This window comes from Sarcophilus harrisii, chromosome 3 (assembly GCF_902635505.1).
Source record: "Sarcophilus harrisii chromosome 3, mSarHar1.11, whole genome shotgun sequence".
Lineage (NCBI taxonomy): Eukaryota > Metazoa > Chordata > Mammalia > Dasyuromorphia > Dasyuridae > Sarcophilus > Sarcophilus harrisii.
In genome coordinates, this window is record NC_045428.1 from 360,826,852 (window position 1) to 360,850,572 (window position 23,721).

Consider the following 23,721-nt stretch of genomic DNA (forward strand, 5'->3'; position numbering starts at 1 on the left):
TTTACCTTCTGAATCCAATTCTTCCTGTGCAACAAGAGAACTGTTCGGTTCTGCACACATATATTGTATCTAGGATATACTGTAACCTATTTAACATGTATAAAACTGCTTGCCATCTGGGGGAGGGGGTGGAGGGAGGGAGGGGAAAAGTCGGAACAGAAGTGAGTGCAAGGGATAATGTTGTAAAAAATTACCCAGTCATGGGTTCTGTCAATAAAAAGTTATAATTAAAAAAAAAAGATATACAAAATGGACTGTTTATCAAGTGTTCATGATAAATATGTAATTTCATGATAAAGAATGAAAAACTATAAGTCAGAATCTTGTGAATGCAGTATCAAATCATATAAAACAAGTGATTGTTACAAAAAAAAAATAAAAAAGAAAAAAAGAAATAAATCTCTGATGATCCATTACCTCTGGTCTTGGAGAATCCAAGTTTTTGTATCCAATCTTACTTCTGACACCAACTAATATTAGTTGATTAACTCTCTAATCTGTGGGTGGCTAGAGGCAAACAGCAAGCTAGAGACAGGAAAAACATAAATCAAACAGAAGTTTAATTTCCTTCCTTCCTTCCTTCCAAGGCAATTGAGGTTAAGTGACTTGCTCAGGGTCACACAGCCAGGAAGTGTTAAGTGGCTGAAGCCAGGTTTAAACTTAGGTCTTCCTGACTTACGGGTTGGTGCTCTATCCACTACATCAACTAGCTGCCCCCAGAAGTTTAATTTCAAAGGAAGGGAAATGCCTTGCAAAAAAGGACACATGTGCCAGCACACTACTCCTAGTGGGAGGATCTGAAGCAGTTGGGCTAAACTTTGGTTTATATACTTGTAGCTAGACAAGAGGTCAAACAGTGTAGTATAGCAATAGTAGTCCTTTCATACCAGTGCTTCGTGTTTGTTGGTACTTGCCCAAGCTCAGAAAATAAGTACAAAGGATGTTTTTCTGTAAAGCTCAGGAAACAGTTTGCTTGCTGGGCTTTAGCATCAGAAAACAAGGTGTCTCCTAATAGTATCTTGACATTTTCTTCTCAGTCTGTTTCCCAAGTCCATTGTTTTTCTGATGAGATATTTTACATTTTCTATTTTTTAAAAAGAAATTTTGAGTTAAAAATATTGTTTCTTGGCATTTTGTGGAGTCATTAACTTTCATTTAAACAATTTTTCATTTTTAAGGTATACACCTCTTCTACAGTTTGGTCAATTATCCTTTCAAGGAGATTTTTGCTTGAGTATTTTTGTGTCTTTTTTTTCTTTTTTCTTTTTTAAACCAAGTTGCTAATTTGCTTTTCATAATATTCCTGCATTACTCATATTTCTTTTCCTAGGTTTTCCTCTATCACTTTTATTTGGTTTTTAAAGAAAATTTCCCTTCTTTTTAAAAGCTTTTCCTTTAGCTTTTCTCGGGCTTTCTGTTGGACTTGTGTTCAATCCATTTTCTTTTCCTTTTGAATTTTGCAAGATAAATGTTTTCAAGTCATTGTCTTATTATGAGTTTATACCTAGAATTTCTCTTGTGACCATAGTAAATTTTTTGTGGTCATGTTCTTTTTTTGTTATTTCCTCATTTCCCCATACTTTTTCTTTTTTAAAAAATTAATTTACTTACAAAGCACATGCATGGGTAATTTTTCCAACCTTGACCCTTGCAAAACCTTTTGATCCACATTTTTCCCTTCTTCCTTCCACCCCCTCATCTAGCTGGCAGGTAGTTCAATACATGTTAAATATGTTGAAATACATGTTAAATCTAATATGTGTATACTTATTTATACAATTATCTTACTGCACAAGAAAAATCAGATAAAAAAGGAAGGAAAAGAAAAACAGAAAGAAACAAAATGCAAATAACAACTGAAAGAGTGAGAATGCTATGTTGTGTTCCATACTCTGTTCCCATGTTTCTCTCTCTGAGTGTAGATGGCTCTCTTCACTGAACAAGTGAAACTGGTTTGAATCCTCTCATTGTTGAAGAGAGCCACGTCCATCAGAATTGATCGTTGTATAGTCTTGTTGCTGTGTATAATGATCTCCTGTTTCTGATCATTTCACTCAGCATAAGATCATGTCTCTCCAAGCCTCTCTGAAATCATCCTGTTGATTGTTTCTTACAGAAGAATAGTGTTCCCTAGCATTCGTATATCATAATTTATTCAGCCATTCTCCAATTGATGGGCATCCACTCAGTTTTCAGTTTCTTGCCACTACAAAAAGGGCTGCCACAAACATTTTTTGCACATGTTCTCACACTATTTCTTGACTTTAAACTTTATGTAGAGTTGGATTCTATTCACCTCTGGGGGTCAGGTAAAGAGAGGAGACATCTGGCAGGAGCTTTTGTCTTTTATGAGCTTTTGCTGCTTTTATGGCTCAGTGGGTACCTGTAAGTTTTCAGTATTTTCAAAGGGGTGTGAATCAGGGAGAGATCTGGTCATTGTTCTCCAGGTTTGCACTCTAATCTTTATAAAGATAATAACTCCCATTTCCTTGTGACTGCAACAACTCCTTTCTATCCTGGAACTGTGATCCAGAATTGGGTAATTAGTGACAAAGCTGCTAAATGGCACCTACCTCTGTGCTCAGTGCTAGTACAGAGGTCTCCTGGGATCTCTTTCTCACTAGATGCTTAGTCCCCGTACTATCCCCCAGTGTTTGGCTGCTACCCATCACCCCATAGCTGATGCTGCTTCCACTGCAGTGTGCAATGTGCTTCCTGGCCAGACCCTTACCCTAATGTCTGCAGTCTTTTCATTCTGTGTGTTGGGAGAGCTTGGCAAAAATGTCAACTTCCCTCTTCCATCTTGGCTCCATCTCTCTTCTCAAACCCTTTTAGTGACGAAGAACTCACTCTTCCACAAACCCATCTCATTAATAATTCTACTTGTTGAAAAATTCTTTCTTTTACTCAATTGATATCTGTGTCTCTACATTTCTATTTGTGCTCCTTTGGCCCCTTCATCTTTCCCACTCTCCTCTGTAGCAACATAAAATGATACTACTCCCATTACTACATAATAACCCTTCAAGTTTTTGGAGACATATATTGAGCCGTGACTGGGCCAGAAAGGGAGCTAAGTTCTACTGGTTCCATGTATAAGGTTCTTTATACTGAACCAGGCCTCTGTCTGAATAGATCAGAACATACTAAGTATCAAAAAAGAAAATTTCATGGGCTAGTGGGCCTCGGGGAACAGTGTGATTAATATATTAGGGGACTAAGGGAAAATCAATACCCCAATGTTCAACTTTACCTTGGAAGCCCTGCTAAAGGTTTGGCCATTGTAGTTAGAACCACAGATTAAAAGCAGGAATAAAGATTAGTTCCCAAATTCTGGTCTTTTTAAAATGCGCTTGAATTTCTTGTGTGACTTTATTTGTTCCATTGAAAGTAATTTAAACAAGCTTGTAGCTTCTTTGCTGTTACAACATAAGCTCTTTGTGAATTTTGATCATTTCACTGATTGTTTTTATGCCCTCGGTGGCTAGCACAGTGCCTCACACATAGTAGGCATTTGATAAATACTTGATTATATTGAGTATAATATAATCATAGAACAATAAATATGTGAGACCTAGGAATGGGTCAAAGAAGTCTTAAAAGTTGTGAGGAGAGTAAATCTTGAGAATAAATGGAATGTGTTGAATCCTGGGACTGGAAGGGAAGGACCAAGTCCTGAGAAGAGGCATAAGACCTAGAAATAGAGAAACTAAATAACAGTGTGTCGGCAGTGGACTTGGGACACCCAATTATGACACTTTTTAAATCTTCCAAGGCAGGCATGGAGTGATTATCTGGACACTCCAGTGGAAGAACAAAAAGGGTTAGATGACCTGAATTCAATGACTGAAGAGCAAGAGACTTATGCTATAGAAGGAGAAGGACTCATTGGTTTATCAGAGCTGAAAACACTACTACATGGCTGACTTTTAAAAAAAGCAAAATTCCTGCCAGAGTACAAAATAAATAGGTTGGAACATGAAATCTGCCAGGTAGGGTGCAAATTGGAAATAAACAAGGTAGTTGGACTATCAGAGGAGTGGAAAGTCAATCTTCAGAAAAGGATAAATGAGCTTGTTTCTGTCAGAGTGATCTCTGGCTATCTTTTCCTTCTTCACTTAGCTTTTCTCTACCTGGAAGTGGCTGGATGAGGAAAAGTATGGTGGCAGCAATTTGGGAAGAAGGGGATGAAATATTTATGGGAGTTAGCCAGGCTTGAATTCAAGAAGCCAAAGCTAAGGAATAAAATATGCATTTTCTTGGCTTTTTTTCACACCATTTTTTTTAAATACCAAAAAAGGGTGTACTCCCACCCTGCCCAAATCAGTAGGTACCTCTCATTATGCCTTCAGTCTGTAGCTCAGTACCTGCAGGATGCTCAAGGTGGAGTGAGGTATGGGTGGCAGTAGAAGGAAGACTGTCAATTCAGCTTCGTATTAGCTGCATATGATAATGAAAAAGGGTTGACTTTGGAGCGTCTGTGTTTGAATCTAGACTTTTGCTACTTACTAACTAACCCCTTCTTTGGGGTTCAATTGAGTCATCTATAAAATGAAATGGTACAACTAGAAGACTTACTGGGTCCTGTCTAGCTCTCAATCTAAATTCCAATGATGCTATGACCTGAATTCAAATTGTACTCTGTTGATGACTACCTGTATGACCTTGAATAAGTAGTTTCCCCTCTGTAAGCCTGTTTCCTCATCTGTAAAAGGGAGATGGTGTTGATTAAATGAGCTGTAGGGTTCTTTCCAGCTCAAAATCTTTAATGCTATGACCCTTCTGAGAGAGCTCTAAGGCTTGCATTTAGATAGCAGTTTACCATTGCAAAGTACTTTATATCCATTTGATCCTCCTAACACGTCTCTGAGGTAATTAATACAAGTGTGATTCCTATTTTGTAGATATATTTGTACCCTCTGGGGCTAGAGAAGTGCCTTGAGCATAAGAAACACTTAATAAATATTCACTAAACTTTTTTAATTTAAAAAAAGTTTCTTTCAAAATATCAGCCATTAATTTTTTGCATTCAATTTAAAATAATTTTTGAGCTCAAATTTTTTCCCTTTCTCAGCTCCTCCCATTGAGAAGACAAGCTATATGATATCTATTATACATATAAAATCATGTAAAACATTTCATATTTGCTAAAAAAAAATTCTAAAAACAAGAAAAATAAAGAAAGTGAAAAAATACGCTTTAATATACCCTGAAAGTTTATCAGTTTTCTCCCTGGAAGTTTCATCATGAGCCAATAGTCACAGAGTTAAATGGAGGGCATTGGAGCTTAGAGAAGTGGGATAATTTGTCTTAGATCACACATAATGATCACAGGTAATAAGTGTCAAAATTAGAACTTTAATCAGGTCTTTTTATTCCAAATCAAGTATTCTTCCCATCTACTACATCCCTTACACTGTCAGATGGTCAGTGATACTTGCCTTTTAGCATGCAGATGTGGAAGGAAACAAGAATAATTTAAAGAAATGATGTCTATGTTAGTGAAAATAATACAGAGCACAGATCTTCTCAGTTGGAAGGGAACCCAGAGATTATCTAGTTCTAGTTGCACCTGAGCAGACCTCCAAACTCTACTTGAAGCTTTCTAGAGCCTGACAACAATTTCCTTAAGCAGCCCATTTTCTTTTTGGACAATTTAAAGCATTAATTTTTTTCCCCTTATGTCCAATTCTATTTCAGTTAAGTCTGACTGTTCATAATCCCATTTGGGGTTTTCTTGATAAAGACATTTGGTTTGCCATTCCCTAAAAGCTCATTTTACAGATGAGGAAACTGAAAATATGTCAGTCAAATAGAGTTAAGTGACTTGCCCAGGATTACACAGCTAGTAAATATGTCTGAGGTTGGATGTGAACTCAGGAGGATGAATCTTCTTGATTCCAGGCCTGGAATTCTTCCTACTGCACCTTATATTGAGCCCAAATCTGCTTTTCTGTAAACTTTACTTGTTACTCTTATTTCTTCTCTCTGGGGTTAAGAGTAATAAGCCTGGACCCTCTTTAAAACAGTTGAAGGTGGTTGTCATGTTCCTCCTAAGTGATTTTTTCCTTTAGGATAAACATATGGGTGATTTGGCCTTTTGGTCTTGGTCTCTTAGAGCCAGCACAGGACTTTGAGAAACAGGGAAATTTTGATTGTATTTGGTATGTATTGGGGGAGGGTAAAGGAGGGAGGGAAGTAAAAGGAGGGAGGGGTGCTCACCATGAAAGGTTGCACACAAGGGAATTATATGATTGGATATACACTTGAAGGTATCCTTGATCAGGTAAGGCTTTGAAGGACTGAAAATTACCCCCTCACACACAAAAAACAAATATGTATACATACATAATGTAATTATATATTCCTATATATAATTCCTGTATGTATGTATGGAATGTATATGTATGTAGGAATATATATAATATTCCTATATGTATATATGTATATATATGATAAATATGCATAATATAATTATGCATCCCTATAAGTATGCATGTATGTATATATATACTAAATATACATATAATAAAACATATCTATACACATGTTTATGTGTGTACATATGCATACATGGAGGATTAGATCATAGAGCCCAAGAGGCAAATGACTGACTGGAGAGAGAAAAAAAACATCTTTTTCTCACTTCCTTTTCTCTCCATTCTATCTTCATCATAAGACTTTCACCATTTCTTATCTAGATTGTTACAATAACCTCCTCATTAACCTTCCTTGTGCCAGTCTCCACTTCTCAAACTCTCACAAGCTGCTAAATTAATTTTCCAAAGACATTGGTTTGTGTTATTTCCCTGCTCGTGAATCTTTAATGGCTCTCTTTTGTCTATAGGATAAAATACAGATTTCCTGGTGGGGCATTTAAAGATTTCCATAATTTATTTTCCATTCACCATTGCAGAATTTTTTTTCTCATTATTCCTATTAAAACACTGTGTTCCAGTCAACTTGACTTAGCAGCCATTCTTTGAATCTGACATTCAGTCTCCCACCTTTGTATAAGCTGTCCTTCACAACTCCTCAAGTTACTTTGTATTTATAAACTTTGGTGCTACATGTTGTATCTTCCCACTAGAATGTAAGCTCCTTGAAAGCACTGAATTTCATTTTTGTCTCTATATTCCCAGTACTTAGCACAGTTCTTTGCTCATAGCAGACCCTTAAAAATTTGTTGACTGGACAAAGAGGATCCAAGCTATTGAATACAAGTAAATGGATAAGAAGGGGCATAAAGGTGAACCAACCAAAATCATCCAAAAAAACATCATCAGAGGAGCGATTTCTAGAGATTCTAATGCAAGGACTGGCCAAAACCAACCAGCCTGTCTTACAAAGTCAGATTTCCTGCAGAAGCAAAAGTAGTATTATCAAAATCTAGTTCATCATGTAACTTTATTCCTTCTGAGATTAACACAGATCTTGATTTGGATTTGGAGGATATGACTAGGAGAGATAGCCTAGAGTAGAGATTATCAGGCTTTCTTATATAATGGATCCTCTTGGTGAAGCCTATGGATACCTACACATTGTTTTCTATGTTCATAAGGGAAGGAAATACATAATTTCCGTTAGAGTTTAATGAAAAGGAAGATAGACTTTTTTTCCCATTCAAGTTCATGGACCCCCTAAAATCTATGCATGGACTCCAAAACTGTGTGTGAATATTAAGAACACCTCTTCTAGAGACATGATCTAAAAGTTTTTAGATAGTGCTAAAACCAATCCTAGTCAAGGCAGGCGGTTGCTTTAGGACTCACATACAAAAGGACACAGCTAGGAATGATTTTTAATGTTACTCTTAAAAATGCACATATTTTTAATGCTAGAAAAGTCTGCTTTCCATAGCCCATAGGTATTTATTTTGTGATACATCAAGCTGTGTGTGTTCAGTGAAGGTTCCAAGCCTCCGGTAGACAGTAACATACCTATTCTTTTAAGAGGGAAAATTGTGTTCCTATTTCCATTGATGGGGATATAATTTCCAAACCTGCCCAGGGCACAAATGAATGCCTTATCCTGACTCTACTTCAGATTAAAGAGAAGTGATGACAGGAAATACCTGGAAGAGACTCAGCTTGGGTACCTCAGATAGAAGTGGGGCCATCTGAGTCAAGTCCAGCTGATTCACCCTGGTTTTCAAGATATTTAATGTGTTGATGCTAACTTGCATTTTCATCCTTCTGCTATTCTCTTTTAGATACACAGCTTTGTTTCGGGGCCTGTTTACCCTTTTCTGAGCACATTTGGTGTTTTCTTGGCCCTGTACCTTTGCCAATACTGTTTTGCATAACTGGATGCACTCTATATCATCCCCAATTGTTGTAATCCTACCTATTTTTCAAGGTTCAGCTTGATTGGTATCTCTTCTATGAAGTCTTCTGAACCTTCTCATCAAAGTGACCACTTCCTGCCCTGAAATACCACAGTCCTTTATGCCTGTGCAGAATCATGCAGCTAGAGGCATTATGGCTCAGTCAATAGAATGCCAGGCCTGGAGTCAGGAAGACTTATTTTCCTGACCTCAGACAAACCTGACCTTAAACACTTACCAACTGTGTGACCCTGGGTGAGTTACTTAATCCTGTTTGCTTCAGATTCCTCATATGTAAAATGAGCTGGAGAAGAAAATGGCAAACCATTCCAATGTCTTTGCCAAGAAAACTGCAAATAATATCACAAAGAGTCAGACATGACTGAAACAACTAAAAAACAAAAAAATCTTGTAGCCAGAGTCAGTCACTCAACCAACAAATAAACATTTATTAAATAGCAAAGCTATGTAGGTTCTAAGAATACAAAGATAAAGATGAAACAATACTTGCTTCAAAGAGGTTGTGTTCCATTATATAGAGAGAATGTGGAATAATAATTATAAATGTAATATGTGATATAAATATAATAATAAATATTATATAACATTTATATAGTACCTACTATGTACCAAGAACTGTGTTAAATGCTTTATAATTATTATCTCAATCAACTCTCACAATAACCCTGAGAAATAGGTAATATTATTATCTTTATTTTCCAGATGAGGAAATTGAGGCAAAGAGACATCAAGTGCCTTGCCCAAAGTCATTGCAACTAGTAAATATCTGAAGCTAGATTTGAACTAAGGTTTTATTGACTCCTGACCCCCCAATACTCTCTCTATTGAGCTAATATAAATTCACATACACACACAAATGCAAGTTGATATAGGTGGGGAAGAAGGAGAGATACTAATAGGTAGTTAAATGATATGGCAAAAAGAGTGCTAGTCTTGCACTCGGGAGGACCTGAATTCTAGTTTTACCACAGACACTTACTAACTATGTAAGCCTAGGCAAGCTTCATTTTTCTAATCTGTGAAATGGAGATAATGATAGCACTTTCTTCTGAGAGTTATTATAAGGATCAAATGAAATCATATATGTAAAATGCTTTGCAAACCTTAAAGCTGAATATATATGTTAGCTAATGACCATACTCACATTTGGGGAGGGGGGATCAGTAAAATTCTTACAGTGTGGGTCAAGTGTTCTTCTGTAAATCTATCACTCTTTTTAGTGCAGCAAGGAGGCTGAGCCTGAATCTCAGTATCAGTTTTATGACCCTGACTCTAGTTATTTCCAATTTCTTTTTATGTGATCATACTATGGTATTAAATTGATATGAGAATATGACCAAGTTTGTAGAAATAGATCATCTCAGAGTATAAGATCATAGATTTAGAACTAGAAGCTTCCTAGGTTGTGGATCGTTTTGCCATAGTTATTTGTCTACTTGTATTGTTTCTCCTACTGGACTGGAAACCTTTCGAAGACTGCGACCTTGTCTTTATTCTTTATTCCTCTTTATAGCCCTTTGCCCACATTGAATATATGAGTAATGTTGCAAAATTCTTTGATATTGTAAAGGTCTATTCTTTCATCCATGTGGATACTTTGAAACCACTTGTAACAGCTCTTAACCTTAGTCTTTGTTAGTTACTGTAGCCGACTTGCAGTAATATTACAACAGTATCTAGTTTATACATATGAGTTCCTACTTTGCCAATGACTTGTGCCCTGAAAGCTTGGTTGTAAAACATTTGTTTGGAACCCAGAATATATTTTGCCATGTTGTTAACAATGGGTAGGTTCCCAGACTGTCCTGTGTTGTTTCAACATATTTAGAATGCCTTTGAGCTCCAAACTTTGAGCACTCTGCCCTGAATTTTGTCTTGAATCCTATCCCCAAGTCAGATCACAGAAATTATATGATCTCAGAGATTAAAAAGACAATAGAGGTCCAAGTGACTTGCTTAGCTTGTTTGACTTAAGACAAAAACAAAATGGTCATGTTCTAAAGTAGCTTGTTATTTTTAAAAATTATTTTTATATCATCTACATTTCCATTTCTCTCTCACTCTCCCAACTCCCAAAGGACAGTCTTTTATAACAAATAAAAATTTTAAAAGAGTAAGAAGAAAAAAATTAGTTAATCCATACATTGAAAAAATAAAAACCTGACATTATATGATGTGCTTCATATCTCTGCAAATGATTGGGGTGTCTTCTCATATCTCTCTCAGGGGGCCAAATTTATTTTTACCATAATTTTACAGCTTTGAATTTTCATTGTTCTGTGGTGGTTGTTCTTTTTTATTTACATTGTTAAGGTGATTGTATATATTGTTTTCTTGGTTCTATTTACTTCACTTTGCATTAGTTCATATTAGTCTTCCTATGCGTTTCTATATTCATCATATTCTCTTGTTAGAGCTTTCTATGAAGTATGTATATATATATATATATATGTATATATGTATATCTAGCAGTAAAATCTCTGGGAATATTGCTTTCCAGAATAATTGTAGCAGTTTCATCAACAATGAATGCATTCATATGCCTGTCTTTTCACAAACTCTCCCACATTGACTTCCTCTCTTTTGTGTTTGTTGCCAATTTGCTAGCTGGGGGGAGGGGAGGAATTGAAACTAGAAGGTGCATTTTTTTTTTTTTAATAAATGATTTGGAGCTTTTGTTTATATAATTGTAAATAGTTAGCAATAGTTTTTAGACCTAATAATTTATATCCTTTGACCACATATATTGAAATAAGATCTTTTAGTCTTATTTAGTTCTCTTAATTGTCTTTATATTTTGGATAACAAATCCTCATCAAAGATAGTTTATATAGTTTATTACTTCCCTTTTGACTGCTTCCCTTCTCTATTCTAAATGTGTTAATTTTGTTTATATAAAAGCTTTTAAATTTCATGTAATCAAAATGATCTATTTTGTCTTTATAATTTGGTAAAGAATTTATTCCTTACCCAGAAGCTTGTAAAATGGATGTGCTGTGCTTTTTATTTAATTATTTTTAGGGTATGATCTTCAGTATTCTAATAGAAGGCTTACATTAGCGGGGGGGCAATGAAAAAGTATGGTCTTGAACCCAGGATTTGGAATCAGAAGACCTAGATTTGAAGTTTGGCATTATCACATACTAATTTAGAGACTCAGGGCAATATCTTCCTCTCTTTGGACCTCAATTTTCTTTTCTATAAAATAATGACACATGTACACTTACTCATGGGGTTGTTGTGAGGAAAGGAATTTTTAAATTGTTCAGGAAATTACTAAATGGGAGTTGCTAATATTATCCATTAGTGCTGGGTACAGGAGAAAGGGAAGCAGATGGCCAGCATCTATGACTTTTTTTTTTTAAGACAGATAGACAATAGGTGACAAGAGAAGTGACAAATGTCACACAAACTCATAGATTATACAAGGATTTACATAATACCCATATCTATATCAATATTTGATGCATTTTTAGCACATCAGGTTGGCAATTTTGTGGTGACAAGGGAAAGCCATCAACCTTCCTGTGATCAGTCTGGGGAATCTTAGAGGGAGATACTGGGATTTCAGGAGTGATTTAAATATTTAAAGAAGGATAATTTGGAGGGGGACCTCCCTAGGGGTCAAATAAAAACTTTTATTTATATGGTTGCTATACATTCTTATTCTTAATGTTATCTTTTCTTGTCAACAACTTAATGAAATCAGTACTATAAGTATTAGTACTATCTTATAGATGAGGACCAGAGGTTTCATGACTATAGAAGGTCACACAGCTTATAAATGGCAGTGTCAGAATTCAGGCCCAAGTAATTGAATACAACTTCAAAACTTAAAAAAAAATTACGTATGAGGTAATTTGGGGAAGACTTAACTCAGAGCCCATCTTGAGGAAATAGTAGGAACAAGGAAAAGATAGAGGGTGATTGGATAAAGTGAGGGTAAACAGTTTGAAAGAAGGAAAGGGAAGGAGAAAGGAACAAAGAAGAGAGTGAATATTTTGGATCTAATTCACAGTATGGTTGAAGAAACCCAAATTTCTTTGGTAAATGGGAATATGGTTTCTAGGCTCCTGAGATTTTGGAGAAATTGACAAAACCAGGACCATCAAAGGGCCAGGACAAGTCATTAGCATATCCTAGGCAGGAGTTGAAATTATTTCCTTTCTTCTAGACAAAGAAGGGAAGGAAGATTTGAGATGGTAGGATAATGCAGTGGGATGAGTGTTGTATTTAGAAGCAAAAGACCTAAGTTCAAATCTTGCCCCAACCTCTCTTATGCCTATGATGTTGAACAAATCTCCCATTCTTGCCAGGACTCACTTTCCTCTTCTCTAAAATAAGTTGGATGAGATAGTCTCTAAATTATTTCTTTAAATCTATGATGATTTGATGCCCTCCATTTTACAGAGGTGGGGAACCTAGACCCAGAGAAGAGAAAGGATCTGTAATAATCACAATCATAGAGTCAGTGAGTAATGCAGCTCTTCTAAGGTTTGACAGTGAGTGCTCTTCCCATGAAAACACTGTTTCCTAGCCTGTGGACCACAGGCCTCTTGGGGACTGCAGAGTTATTTGCAAGGAATTCATATCCAACTGAGTGTTTTCTTCAACCAAAGGCTGTTAATAATACAACTGCTGCCATGTGAGGTTTCATGAAATCTGTTTCACAGGGATTTTTATCCTTTTAAAAGTTGAGAAATGCTACAGCTAATCTTACTGTTTATTGGAGTCTCTGAGATTTCACTGTTATACCTGTGACTTGATTGATCATAAGATAAATACCTCTGTGCCCTGGAAAATAGAATTTTTTAAATCATTAAAAATAAGGACATTAATTTTTTGAGATGTCCCTTTTTATGCTGCCCCTGCCCTATTCGTTGGGATCCGGGTAATGGCCCAGCTTGCCTACTCCTAGTTCCAGCATTAGTTTCAGTGACTGTCTCTCTTCCAGGGAGAGTGTAACAAGGCCCCAGTTTCCTCAAACTTACTTCTGAGACTGAGTTTCAGCCAGAATGGAAATAAGGATCTAGGGAGGGAATTAGGGATGAATGCATTTGTCCTCTTGCCATCATGAATACTTAACCATGCCCATGGCCAAGTAGCCCTGATCAGCATCCTCTGTAGGGAACACTGGGGTTGGGTCCAGGAGGTGGGGATCAAGAGGGCTTGGGGCATTGGCGTTGCCTTCAATTAAAACTCCCCACAGTCAAATCCCTGCCAGGTGAGAGAGGAAGATTCGCAATATTTATTCCAGCCACTGTGGTTAGGAAGGGAGGGCTGCATAATGTGATTTCTGTCACTGTCTCCCCAGAGCCCATGTTCAGATTTGCATCTTCACAGAGATCTCGCTGCTTGCGGGCAGGAGGCAGCAGGATGCATTTGCATCTTAGAGTGTGTGGGGGTTGAGGAGGCAGAGTTGAGGTGAGGAATGGGGAAGCAGACACTTTTATGATCTGTACCATGTTTGTTTAAGCCAAGGATAACTCAGCTCTGGCCTCCAAAGAGAGAGATGACTGTGTCAGCGTTCGTAGGCAACTGACAAAGCAGAGAAAGGCTTATTGTTGTCCAAGGTTTGCACCGAGACAGAGCAGGACGTGACTTGTTGCAGCTTGTAACAGCCATTCCGCCTGCTGGCAAAGCTTTTCTGCGAGTCAGGCCCTGTCCCAACTTCTTCCCTGAGAGATCCAGTCATGTTTAATTGAAGGAGATCTGACTGATCTTAAAAGCCTAAGACCTAGATTCAAATCCCAACTCTATTTTTCGCTAGCTTTGTGACTACAGACAAGCCTCAGTTTCTTCATCTATAACATGGGGATAATTGTTATAGTTCTATCAATCAGTGGTTAAATGACTTGATCATGGGCAGCAAGGTAGTGCAGTGATTAGAGTGCTAGATCTGGAGGCAAGAAGACTCATCTTGAGTTCAAATCTGATCTCAAGTTTGCTATTGGATGGTGGCATTAAGGGATAGTAAGGGAGAAGAGAAGGAAAGCACTTGTCTACATTGTAAATTCTTTGAGGTCAGGGACTGTCTTTTCCTTATATTCCTAGCACTTAACACAATGGTAGGTCCTTAATGCTAGACTGACTATTAAAGAAGTATGTAGTAGAGGATGAGGAAAGGTTTTTTTTAAAACTAAAATTCTTTTGGTTGTAACAAGTGGTGTTCCTACTGTCGATTTCTTCTTTCAGCCCCTCTGCATACTTTTGACAAATTAATTTCCCCCATATACCATTTTCTTTATGCTATTCACTGGCTCAAATGCTGTCAATGATTTCTTACTCCTACCTATGAAAAACTAAAGCTCTTTGGTCTGGCATTCAAGGCCCTCTCCAAACTAGCTCCTTCTTAGTCTTATCTTCCTCTGCTCTTTTTCAGGAATCATCTAGGCAGCTTAGGTGATGACTGGATGACTTAAAATTCTCGAGGAATTTGTAAACTCTTTCTCGCAAATATCTCTCAAATATATCTTTCTATATCCTGCCTGTGTACCTTTACTCCTGTCCTTTTTCTAGCCTGAAATTTGTATCTAAACCCTTTGTTCTATCTCTATCAAAATATTAACCACAGCTCCCATCCCTATACCCCAAATCTATCAAGGTATAGCTCAAATCATACCTCTTCTGGGATTATAACAGTTAACATTTATATAGTACTTGAAAGGCCTTTACACACATAATTTCATCTGATCCTTATAACAACCCTAGAGGTAAGCACTCTTATTATACCCATTTTACAGATAAGGAAGTGGTATATTGAGAGGTTAAATAATTTGCCCTGGGTCATATAGTCAGTATCTGTCTGAGGCTGGATTTGAACTCAGTATTTTGACTCAGTGTCTAATACTCTATCTATTACATCACTTATCTCCCTCTAGGCCTTGCCTTACCATCTTTATCACCAAAATGCTCTTCTCCTACTCTAAACTTCTATAGTATTTATTGTCTGTGTCACATTTACAATCACAGACTGTTACAACTTGGAGGAATCTCTGGGACAATTTGGACCAAGCCCCTCATTTAGAAATGAGAAAACTAAGGTTCAGAGAGTGACATAATTAGTGATTAGCACATGCACTTATCTTACACTTATCTTAGGTAAGGAGACCTGAAAAGATATATGGCAGGCTTAATGTTATTTTGTAAATTCACAGAGTAATAATAGTCAGAAGCATTTCCATAGTCATTGAGTCCAAACTCTTGATTTTGCAGAACTAAGACCCAGAGAAATTAGGTGATTTGCTAGAATTTGCCCAACTAATGACATAATTGCATTCTTGATAATAAATCCATTCTTTCCACTGCTGCCTTCTGTGGCCTGCCCCAAATAGAACTCATCACCATTTCCCCTAAAATCTACCCTCCTTTCTAGCATTCATGTTTCTGTCAAGCTCATTACCATACTTCTGAATGTATCTCTGGAGTCATCCCAAGCTCTTCCTCTTCCTCAACCACCTTCTGCACTTGGTTTTCAAGCCTTGTGCTTTCTAATTCAGTTCCATTTTCCTTATAAGTTTCCCTTATATCCACTTACATGGCTACCACCCCCCATCACTTCTTTCCTGGCCTAGTAGAATAACTTATTAGTCTTCTTGCCTCCAGCCCATTTTTATCCACCCTCCACACAGCTGCCAGATTGATTTTTCTAAAGCACAGGTTTGACCATGTCACTCCCTTCCTCAAGAAGCTTAAAACCTTTTATAATCTGGCTCCAGCTTAACTTTCTAGATTCATTTAACTTTATGTTTCCACCAGATTGGCATATATATGACATTATAATTCCTGTGCCCTTGCCTGGAATGTTTTCTCCCCTCACCTGTACCTCTTGAAATTCCTAACTCGCTTTATGGCTTAGATTATCACTTCTATATGAGACCTTTTTCTGATTCCCCTGAAGTATCAGTCCTTCTCTATTTCTTCCCAATTACTTTGTATGAATTTTGTGTTCACTTATAAGTTGTTTCTCCAAGTAGATTGTCACTGTTTAATTTTTGTCATTGTATCTGTAAACAGTGCTTGGCACATGGTAGGCACTTAACTATACAGAACTAAATTGTGTGGGAAATGTAGCATTGGATATCATCATCCAATCTTTCTGTGCGACACGGGACAAGTCACTTGACTCAGTTTCCTCAACTGTTAAATGAGTGATTTGGCTACATGACTTCTCAGGTTCTTTTCAGGACTAAATCTATGAACTCATAGAAAACTTTATGATGCTAATCATTTTATATGTTTATGTCTTCTCTCCCTAACTGATTGTAAGCTTCTCAAGGGCAGAAGTGGCCTCATACTTCTTCCTAGCCTCCTATAGTGGTTTCCACATGGTAGCCATGTTTAGTAAATACTTGTTGGTGACTGTTTTTATAAGGAGTATCAGTAGAAATGATTGCTCAGCCAGCAAAGAGATGGGAAGGAGATTATATCCTGTAGATCATCCATGCCTAAGGAGAGTCACAAGTGAGAGTAAGGAAGAGTGGATTTGGAAGATTAGAAAGCTTGTAAATCTGGAATGGGAGGGCTGGGGGAAAAAAGGAATAAGGGGAATATAGGTTTGGAGTGGGAGAAGGAGAAATAAAAAGAAAATAAGACAGGAATGCTTTACTGGAGCAGTGGGAAAGCCCTACTTCTTATAGCATACCCTTTCAAGCTCTGAGCCATACTGATTCTAAACACACAAGTTAAGGACGACTGCACTAGGAACAACACCCCCCCCCCAAAAAAAAAAACAAAAATGAAAAAACCTTTTGGATGCTTTCTCAGTTCCTGTGATTCCTGTGACCTTGGAAGTGTCTGTTTCCCGACCACAAGATGGTGGTAGGGAAGAGAGTCTGATTTTGATAAATGGCTCTTTGATCTCAGGATGACCGAAGTTAATTCAAGTGCAAATGGTTTATTAGTATTTATTACTCATGTTCCACTGCTAATAAAATTTGGGTTTTTAAAATAATGGCCAACAAATGGAGCAGTCGATGCCCCTTGAGAGCAGCTGTGGATTATTTCATGCTGAGGTGTAACTGAGTGTTGGCTCTGTTCAGAGGCATAGTTTTATGGGGCAGGGTGATTATCTTAGTTTGGGGGGAGAGGTTGGTGGCCTTTGTTGACTAGAAAACAGTCATGTACCAGCCAGGGCAGCTCAGAAAGCCATTAAATTGTAGTTGTTCAATTGTCTGAAGGCTCATTTGCAAACGGCTGTGACACTTCCAAGCTGAGAAAGCAGCTAAATGGTTGGGTTAGATGTCCCTGAATATCTGTTTTTGTGATCTGTGCTTAAAACCTTCAAGTTGGAAAGCCCTATCCCAGCCCAGCATTCAAACAAGGTTTCTGTGAATGAGACAATCTCTGATACACTGAATGAATGTAGACCCATTTGAAGACTGTCTCTTCACATGGGCAAATAGAGAATTTATACAGGAGGAGGAAAGAAGTCTCTGGAATGGAGGTGAATGAGGAAGAAGAGACTCTAAATTGAAATACTGATCTAGTCCCAATATCCCCTTAGAATGCAGAAGCAGTCTAAGGCCTGTAAAAAGCAACAGATGGCTGAATGTGGAGCTACAAGGTCTTGATTTGAATCACATCCTATGACTTTCTTGAATAGATGAAGCAAATAGAGGCTCAGAGGGGTAAAATTATTCCCCTGAGTTAGATAGAAGCAGAACCAAGACCATTCCTTTTCCTCCTCTGTTATACCAGTGTTAACAAGCCCAACCTTGACTTACACCTACCTAATTTACACATTGAAAATAAAAGCTTCAGTGTGGGAAAAAAATCTACCTGTTGAACTTCACCTACTTTGGTCCAACCTCAGGTGCATAATACAGCAGAAAGAGTCAAAAAATAATTCAAAATCTCTATCATTTATCACCTGTGTAATTTGGAGTGAGTCACTTATTTACTATGGGCCTCATTTTTTCACCTGCAAAAAGGGGTTATTGGAAATATACCTTGAAAATCTCTTCCAGCTTTCAACCTGTGATCCTATGAAAAATGACAGGGTATTTGGCAAGAGCCAGAATTATGATTTCTCAAAACTCTCCTCCTCTGCCCACAGGCTTCCCAGGGGAGACCCCAAACAGTGATGAAGTTCTCCCATAGGAGCTTTAAAGCCACCAGTCCATGTTCTCTCTCCATGGAGAGCTGAGCGTGCATCTGTCACCCCATCTGAGATTCAATCTGTAATGAGACAAAATACTTTGAAGCTCTTGTCCTCTTCATTTACTCAATAGGGTGAGGTGGCAGAGGATAAAAGTATGACCCTTAAAAGGTGGATCCAGAGAAAACCTGGGGTAAAATTGAGGACCTATTTAGAAGTAGAGATGTCAAAGTTGAATTTGATCCATATGACTGGCTACCTGCTGTGTAAGAATGGACCTTCTAAATTTTCCCATTATTGTCAAAGGCACCAGTATATATCCAATCACCAAGGTCTGCAAGCTGAGTATTGTGAATTCCTTCCTGTCACCCAGCCCACATATCTAGTCCCTTGCCAAATTTAATTGTTTTTACTTACACAACATTTCTCATGCATAGCCCTTTCTCTCCCCTCACACTGCTGCCATCCTGCTTCAGGCCTTCTTTCCTGTTACCTGGATTGCAGTAATGGTCTTATAATTATGTTCTACAAGTCTCATCCTCTTCTTAGCTGCCTACACACATATATTTTAAAATACCATTTTATTTCTTTTACCAATTACATGTAAAGACAATTTTTAATGTGCATTTAAAAAATTGAGTTCCAAATTTTCTCTCTTCCTCCCTTTCTTCCCCTTTCCCTGAGATGGTAAGCATTGGATATGTTATACATGTACAGTCATTGCATATTTTTTTCTAAAGTGTATGTCTATATAAATCCTTTCCCCTACCCCCAACTCCAGTGACTCTTATAACCTTTAGCATTTATACTTTCTTCCATTCCAAGCACACTATATCCAACTACACTTGCAGCTCTTAACACACAATGCATCATCTCTGGTCTCCATGCCTTTTCATTGGCTAATGTCCATACCTGGGATTTGCCTTTTCACTTCTGTCTCTTAGTTTTGGTTAGACTCAGTTAGACTCAATACCATAAGAACTTTGACAGGAGGCCTTTCCAAATTTCTCTGACTGCTGGTGCGTTCCTATCTCAGATTACCTGCCCATCTTCTCTTTATTTATCTTGTTTGTATAAAAAGGTAAGTATAGTAGTAAGTTGGCCAGTCAGCTAGCATTTACTTAAGCATCTGCCATGTGCCCAGGCACTGTGGGCAACCACTGGAGATCTAGAGAAAGGCAAAAATCAGCCCCTTGCTCTCAAGATGCTCACAAGTCTCATGATGGAGACAACATGCAAATACTTATGTGTAAACACAGTGTATATAGGATAAATTGGAGACAGTCTTAGAGAAGGCACTGACAGAGGAGGAGTAGAAAAGGATTGTTAAAGTAGTTATTTTGTTGAGATTTGAAGGAAACCAACCAACTTGGAGGCAGAGATCAGCAGGGTGACTGTTCCAGGCATAAGGGACAACCAGTGAAAACATTTGGAGTCAGGAGATGGATTGTCACCTCAGGGAAGAGCAAGGAGCTATTGAACTGGAAGCTATATGACCACTTGTTGGCAATTTGAAGAAAGGATGCCGTTTAGGAACAATTTGACTCTGTCCTCTGAGAGGCCTTTCCAATTCTGAGATTCTGTGAAGATGCCAAACTGAGGATTAGCTTAAAGTGAAATTTAGATACTTCATCTATAATCAAGGAATTTGTAGTTGTTATAGAAAATTATACTACCTTGCCCTGAATCTTTCCTTCTCCCATCCCCACAGAGAATTTCACAAGGAGCTTCTCACACATTGTTGCTTAGGCTTTTGCCTTTAGTCTTCTTGAGATATAGTTTTGAATTACCAGTCTGTTATGCTGTGACCTTTAGGAATTCATGGATCAATTTCTTGTCCTCTTTCTTTTGCTCCAGACCCCAAAAGAACCTCCACCTCCAGTTGTTATCATCTACAGATGCATGGAAAATTAATGAGACACCAGACACATTCACTTTGATGTGAGTCATGAATAGTTGCTATTATGATGATTACAAAGTGTCATCAATCCCAAAAGACCTAGTATCCAAAGAGTGAGTCAGAGCATCTCTACCTCACCAGCCCCTGGGACCAAGTCGTATTCTTAAAAATCCCCCAAGTTTCTCAGATGAAAGGTCAGCATTAATGATTCTGCTTATGAGTCTTTGGGGGGTCCATTATGCCCTCTCCCCATGGAATTCTCCTTTGTCCTATGTGAAGTGATAAGGCCAGGTCTGCAGTATTGATCTGATGGGGTCTTGTGACCTGTGCCCCTCCCCCTTCTGTTTAAAGTGGGCTTGCCCATCCTTTTTGCTCTTTTGAAGTGTGCTACCTGTGAACAGACATTTAGGCATTGACTGGGATGGATCTGAGGCCGAATGTCTGAGCATAGAGGAACAATTGCATCAGGACTGCTTCAGTGGGGGAAAGAAAATACTTGTATTGCTTAGGCATTCTGTGTAAATTAGTAATATTGTAACTGTTAATTGAGTGTCCATTGATTGCCTGTCAGGAATTTGATTTAATCCATTCTCCTTCAGAGTTTTAGTCTTAGACTTGCTTAAATAGTTTAGTTGTCCTCTGTTGTTTTTCTTCTTCTCTAGTTGCCAAGTCTCTCCTCCAGTTTTATTTTCATTGCTTCATAATGAGCTTCTTTTGTTTTCTGGAGTAATTCTGCCATTACTCTTAACTTCCTTTCCTGCTCACGTACATTCTCTTCATTCATTCTTTAATGAGAGATTTTAAGGGGGAAGGTGCCTGAATCCTAGGAAATTAGTACAAAGCCAGTTTGGTGCCTCATGCCTTAGGAATTTAAGGTGGTTTTTTTCCTTTTTGGGCATTCATCTGATAGCACTGGGCTGGGTTGTCTTGTCAGTTTGAATGGCTGACTATGCAAAGGACTTTATAGAGAGACTTGGGAGGTAGCAGAAGAGGCTCTGAGAGGAGAGCAGTAAGTCTAGTAGCTAGGGGCAGCTGGTAGTCTGTATCCTTCCAGGGGAAAGAGAAGCCATGGACTGAGCCCAGAATTCTGTCTACTGACCTAGCCTCACAATGAACTTCCCTGGTTTGCTCTGGGAATGTCATTCAGGGCAGGTTGATTTTTTATGCTTTGCTGGATCCATGATTTTGTCGATGTGGCTATTCTCTCCAATGATGCAGATCCTATTCCACCATGACAGAATGCCCTGTCATTTTCTGTGACTTGTTCCTGCTCTGTTGTGAATCCTCTGCAAGAGCCCCTCTTCACATTTATTTGAGGGGGTCTGTCATCTTTCAAATCCTGCTTCTGATATTTACTAGTTATGTGACATGGGGGAGGGTCCCTTCAGCTTCCTTGGGTCTCAGTTTCTTTATCTGCAAAAGGAGAGGTAGGAGTAGATGGACTGTGAGATTCCAGATGAGACTTCTGATTCTAGTGGCAAGTGGTGGCTTAGAGAACAGAATGCTGGAAGTTAAGACTTGGGGTTAAATCTAGCCTCAGATTTACTAGCTATGTGACATTGGGTAAGTTACTTAATTTCAGTTTCCTCAACTACAAAATGAAGATAACAATAACCCCAATCTTGTAGGATTGTTATGAGGATCAAATGAGATAACATTTTTATTAATAGTAGTATTTTATTGTTTTCTTTTTTCTAGTCATAAGTACATTGATTTTTTAAATATATATTTCTTTATGAAACATATTAGAAGAGAAAAATCAGAACAAAAGGGAAAAACCATGAGAAAAAAAAACTGAAGAAAAAGGGGGGAAAAAGTGAATATGGCATTTTCATTCATTTCCCATAGTTCTCTCTCTAGATGCAGATGGAATTTTCTATCCCAAGTTTATTGAGATTGCCTTGGATCACTGAACTGCTGACAAAGACCAAGTTTTTCATGATTGATCATCACACAATCTTGCTGTTACTGTGTACAATGTATTCCTGGTTCTATTTGTTTTGCTCAGCATCAGTTCATCTAAATCTTTCCAGGCTTTTTAAAAATCAGCTTGTTCATTATTTTTTATAGAACAATAATATTCCATTACTTTCATATACCATAACATATTCAGTCATTCCCCAATTGGTAGGAATGAAATATCATTTGTAAAAAGCACTTACCACAGTGGCTAGCACATAATTGGCATATAGAGAAATGCTCATTTCATTCTGCTTTGCTTCTTCCCCATCCTCTACATTCTCTGGATCTTAGGTTTATTTGCTATCCACTAATTATTACATACTCTTGCTCATGACTGGCTTTTCTTTTTTCTGGTCATACATTTCTCTAACATCTTTCTTTATATAATTTTTCCCATTAAATTTTTGGTTGGTCATATTTTGTACACTGCCTTCACATGTACTTCTCCATTGTTTTTTGAGTGGTCTTCAATTTAAACTCTTTGTGGTCTGCAATAGTCAATAACTCACAGCTCAGATTTTTGGGTAGAATGGTCCATTTACACATCTGTTCACCCATCTGTCTACTCCCTGAAGATCAATACACCAGTTTTCCCAGGTCCTGTTCCAGTGATGTCATCCCAATTTATAGGTAGAGAAAAGGAAATGGTGTAGCTAGATGGTGCAGTGGATAGAGCACTGACCCTGAAATTAAGAGGATCTGAGTTCAAATCTAGCCTCAGACACTTAATACTTCCTAGCTCTGTGACCATGGACAAGTCACTTAACCCTAATTGCCTCAGGAGGAAAAAGTGAGAGAACATGTGTGAAGTCCCAGCTAGTTCCCATAGGCAGCGAGAGCCAATCTCATCTCAGGAGGCTCCTTCCCCTTAGTTCACAACATGCTCACCTGCCATAGAATCTCAGATCATCATTGTCCAAGAGATTGAGAATGGAATCCAGAATCAGTAAGGCTTGACTTCAAATTTGACCTTAGATGTTTACTAACTCTCTGACTCTGGAAAATCACTTAATTTCTTTTTGCCTTGGTTTCTTTATCTGTAAAATTGAGATAATAGCACTTAACTCAGAGGATTGCTGTCAGATCAAAAGATAATAATTTTAAAGTACAGTGCCTGGAATGTTATAAGTACTATATAAAATGTTAGATGTTGTTGTTGTTCTTTATGGGAATAGTCTATAAGTAAATTTTATAGGGAAAACTTAACCTCAGGGACATGACTGGGATTTCTGGCAGGACATGGCTAGGTGAGATCTCTAGAGCGAGTGGGTCTCAGGGGTCTGACATAACTTGGATTTCAGATTGGATGATCTCCCCAGAGGGTGGAACCACACTAAACTCATCTCTATAAGAGCTTTCTGCCTGCTTGTTTCAGGGATTAATTCTTTAGTTTCTCTTGGTCCAAAACACTTT

General features: G+C 37.8%; 1 protein-coding gene and 1 long non-coding RNA gene across 3 annotated transcripts in view; one reads left to right on the forward strand and one right to left on the reverse strand.

Annotated features, from left to right (window-relative positions):
- The window catches only part of GRIK4 (glutamate ionotropic receptor kainate type subunit 4), a 670,650-nt gene that overhangs the window by 30,615 nt on the left and 616,314 nt on the right, over positions 1 to 23,721 (forward strand). The window contains exon 1 of one of the 2 annotated variants that reach the window (XM_031960161.1): positions 20,483 to 20,540. The exons of the other annotated variant lie outside the window; for it this stretch is intronic. The gene's annotated coding sequence lies outside the window, so the exon portion shown is untranslated. Of the gene's footprint in view, positions 1 to 20,482; positions 20,541 to 23,721 lie in introns of those variants that run through there. 2 annotated transcript variants of the gene reach the window in all.
- On the reverse strand, positions 253 to 20,361 carry LOC116422426. Its single transcript, XR_004233053.1, has 3 exons — positions 20,123 to 20,361; positions 4,335 to 4,440; positions 253 to 525 (listed from the first exon to the last, which is right to left on the reverse strand). It is a non-coding gene; the product is annotated as an uncharacterized LOC116422426 (long non-coding RNA).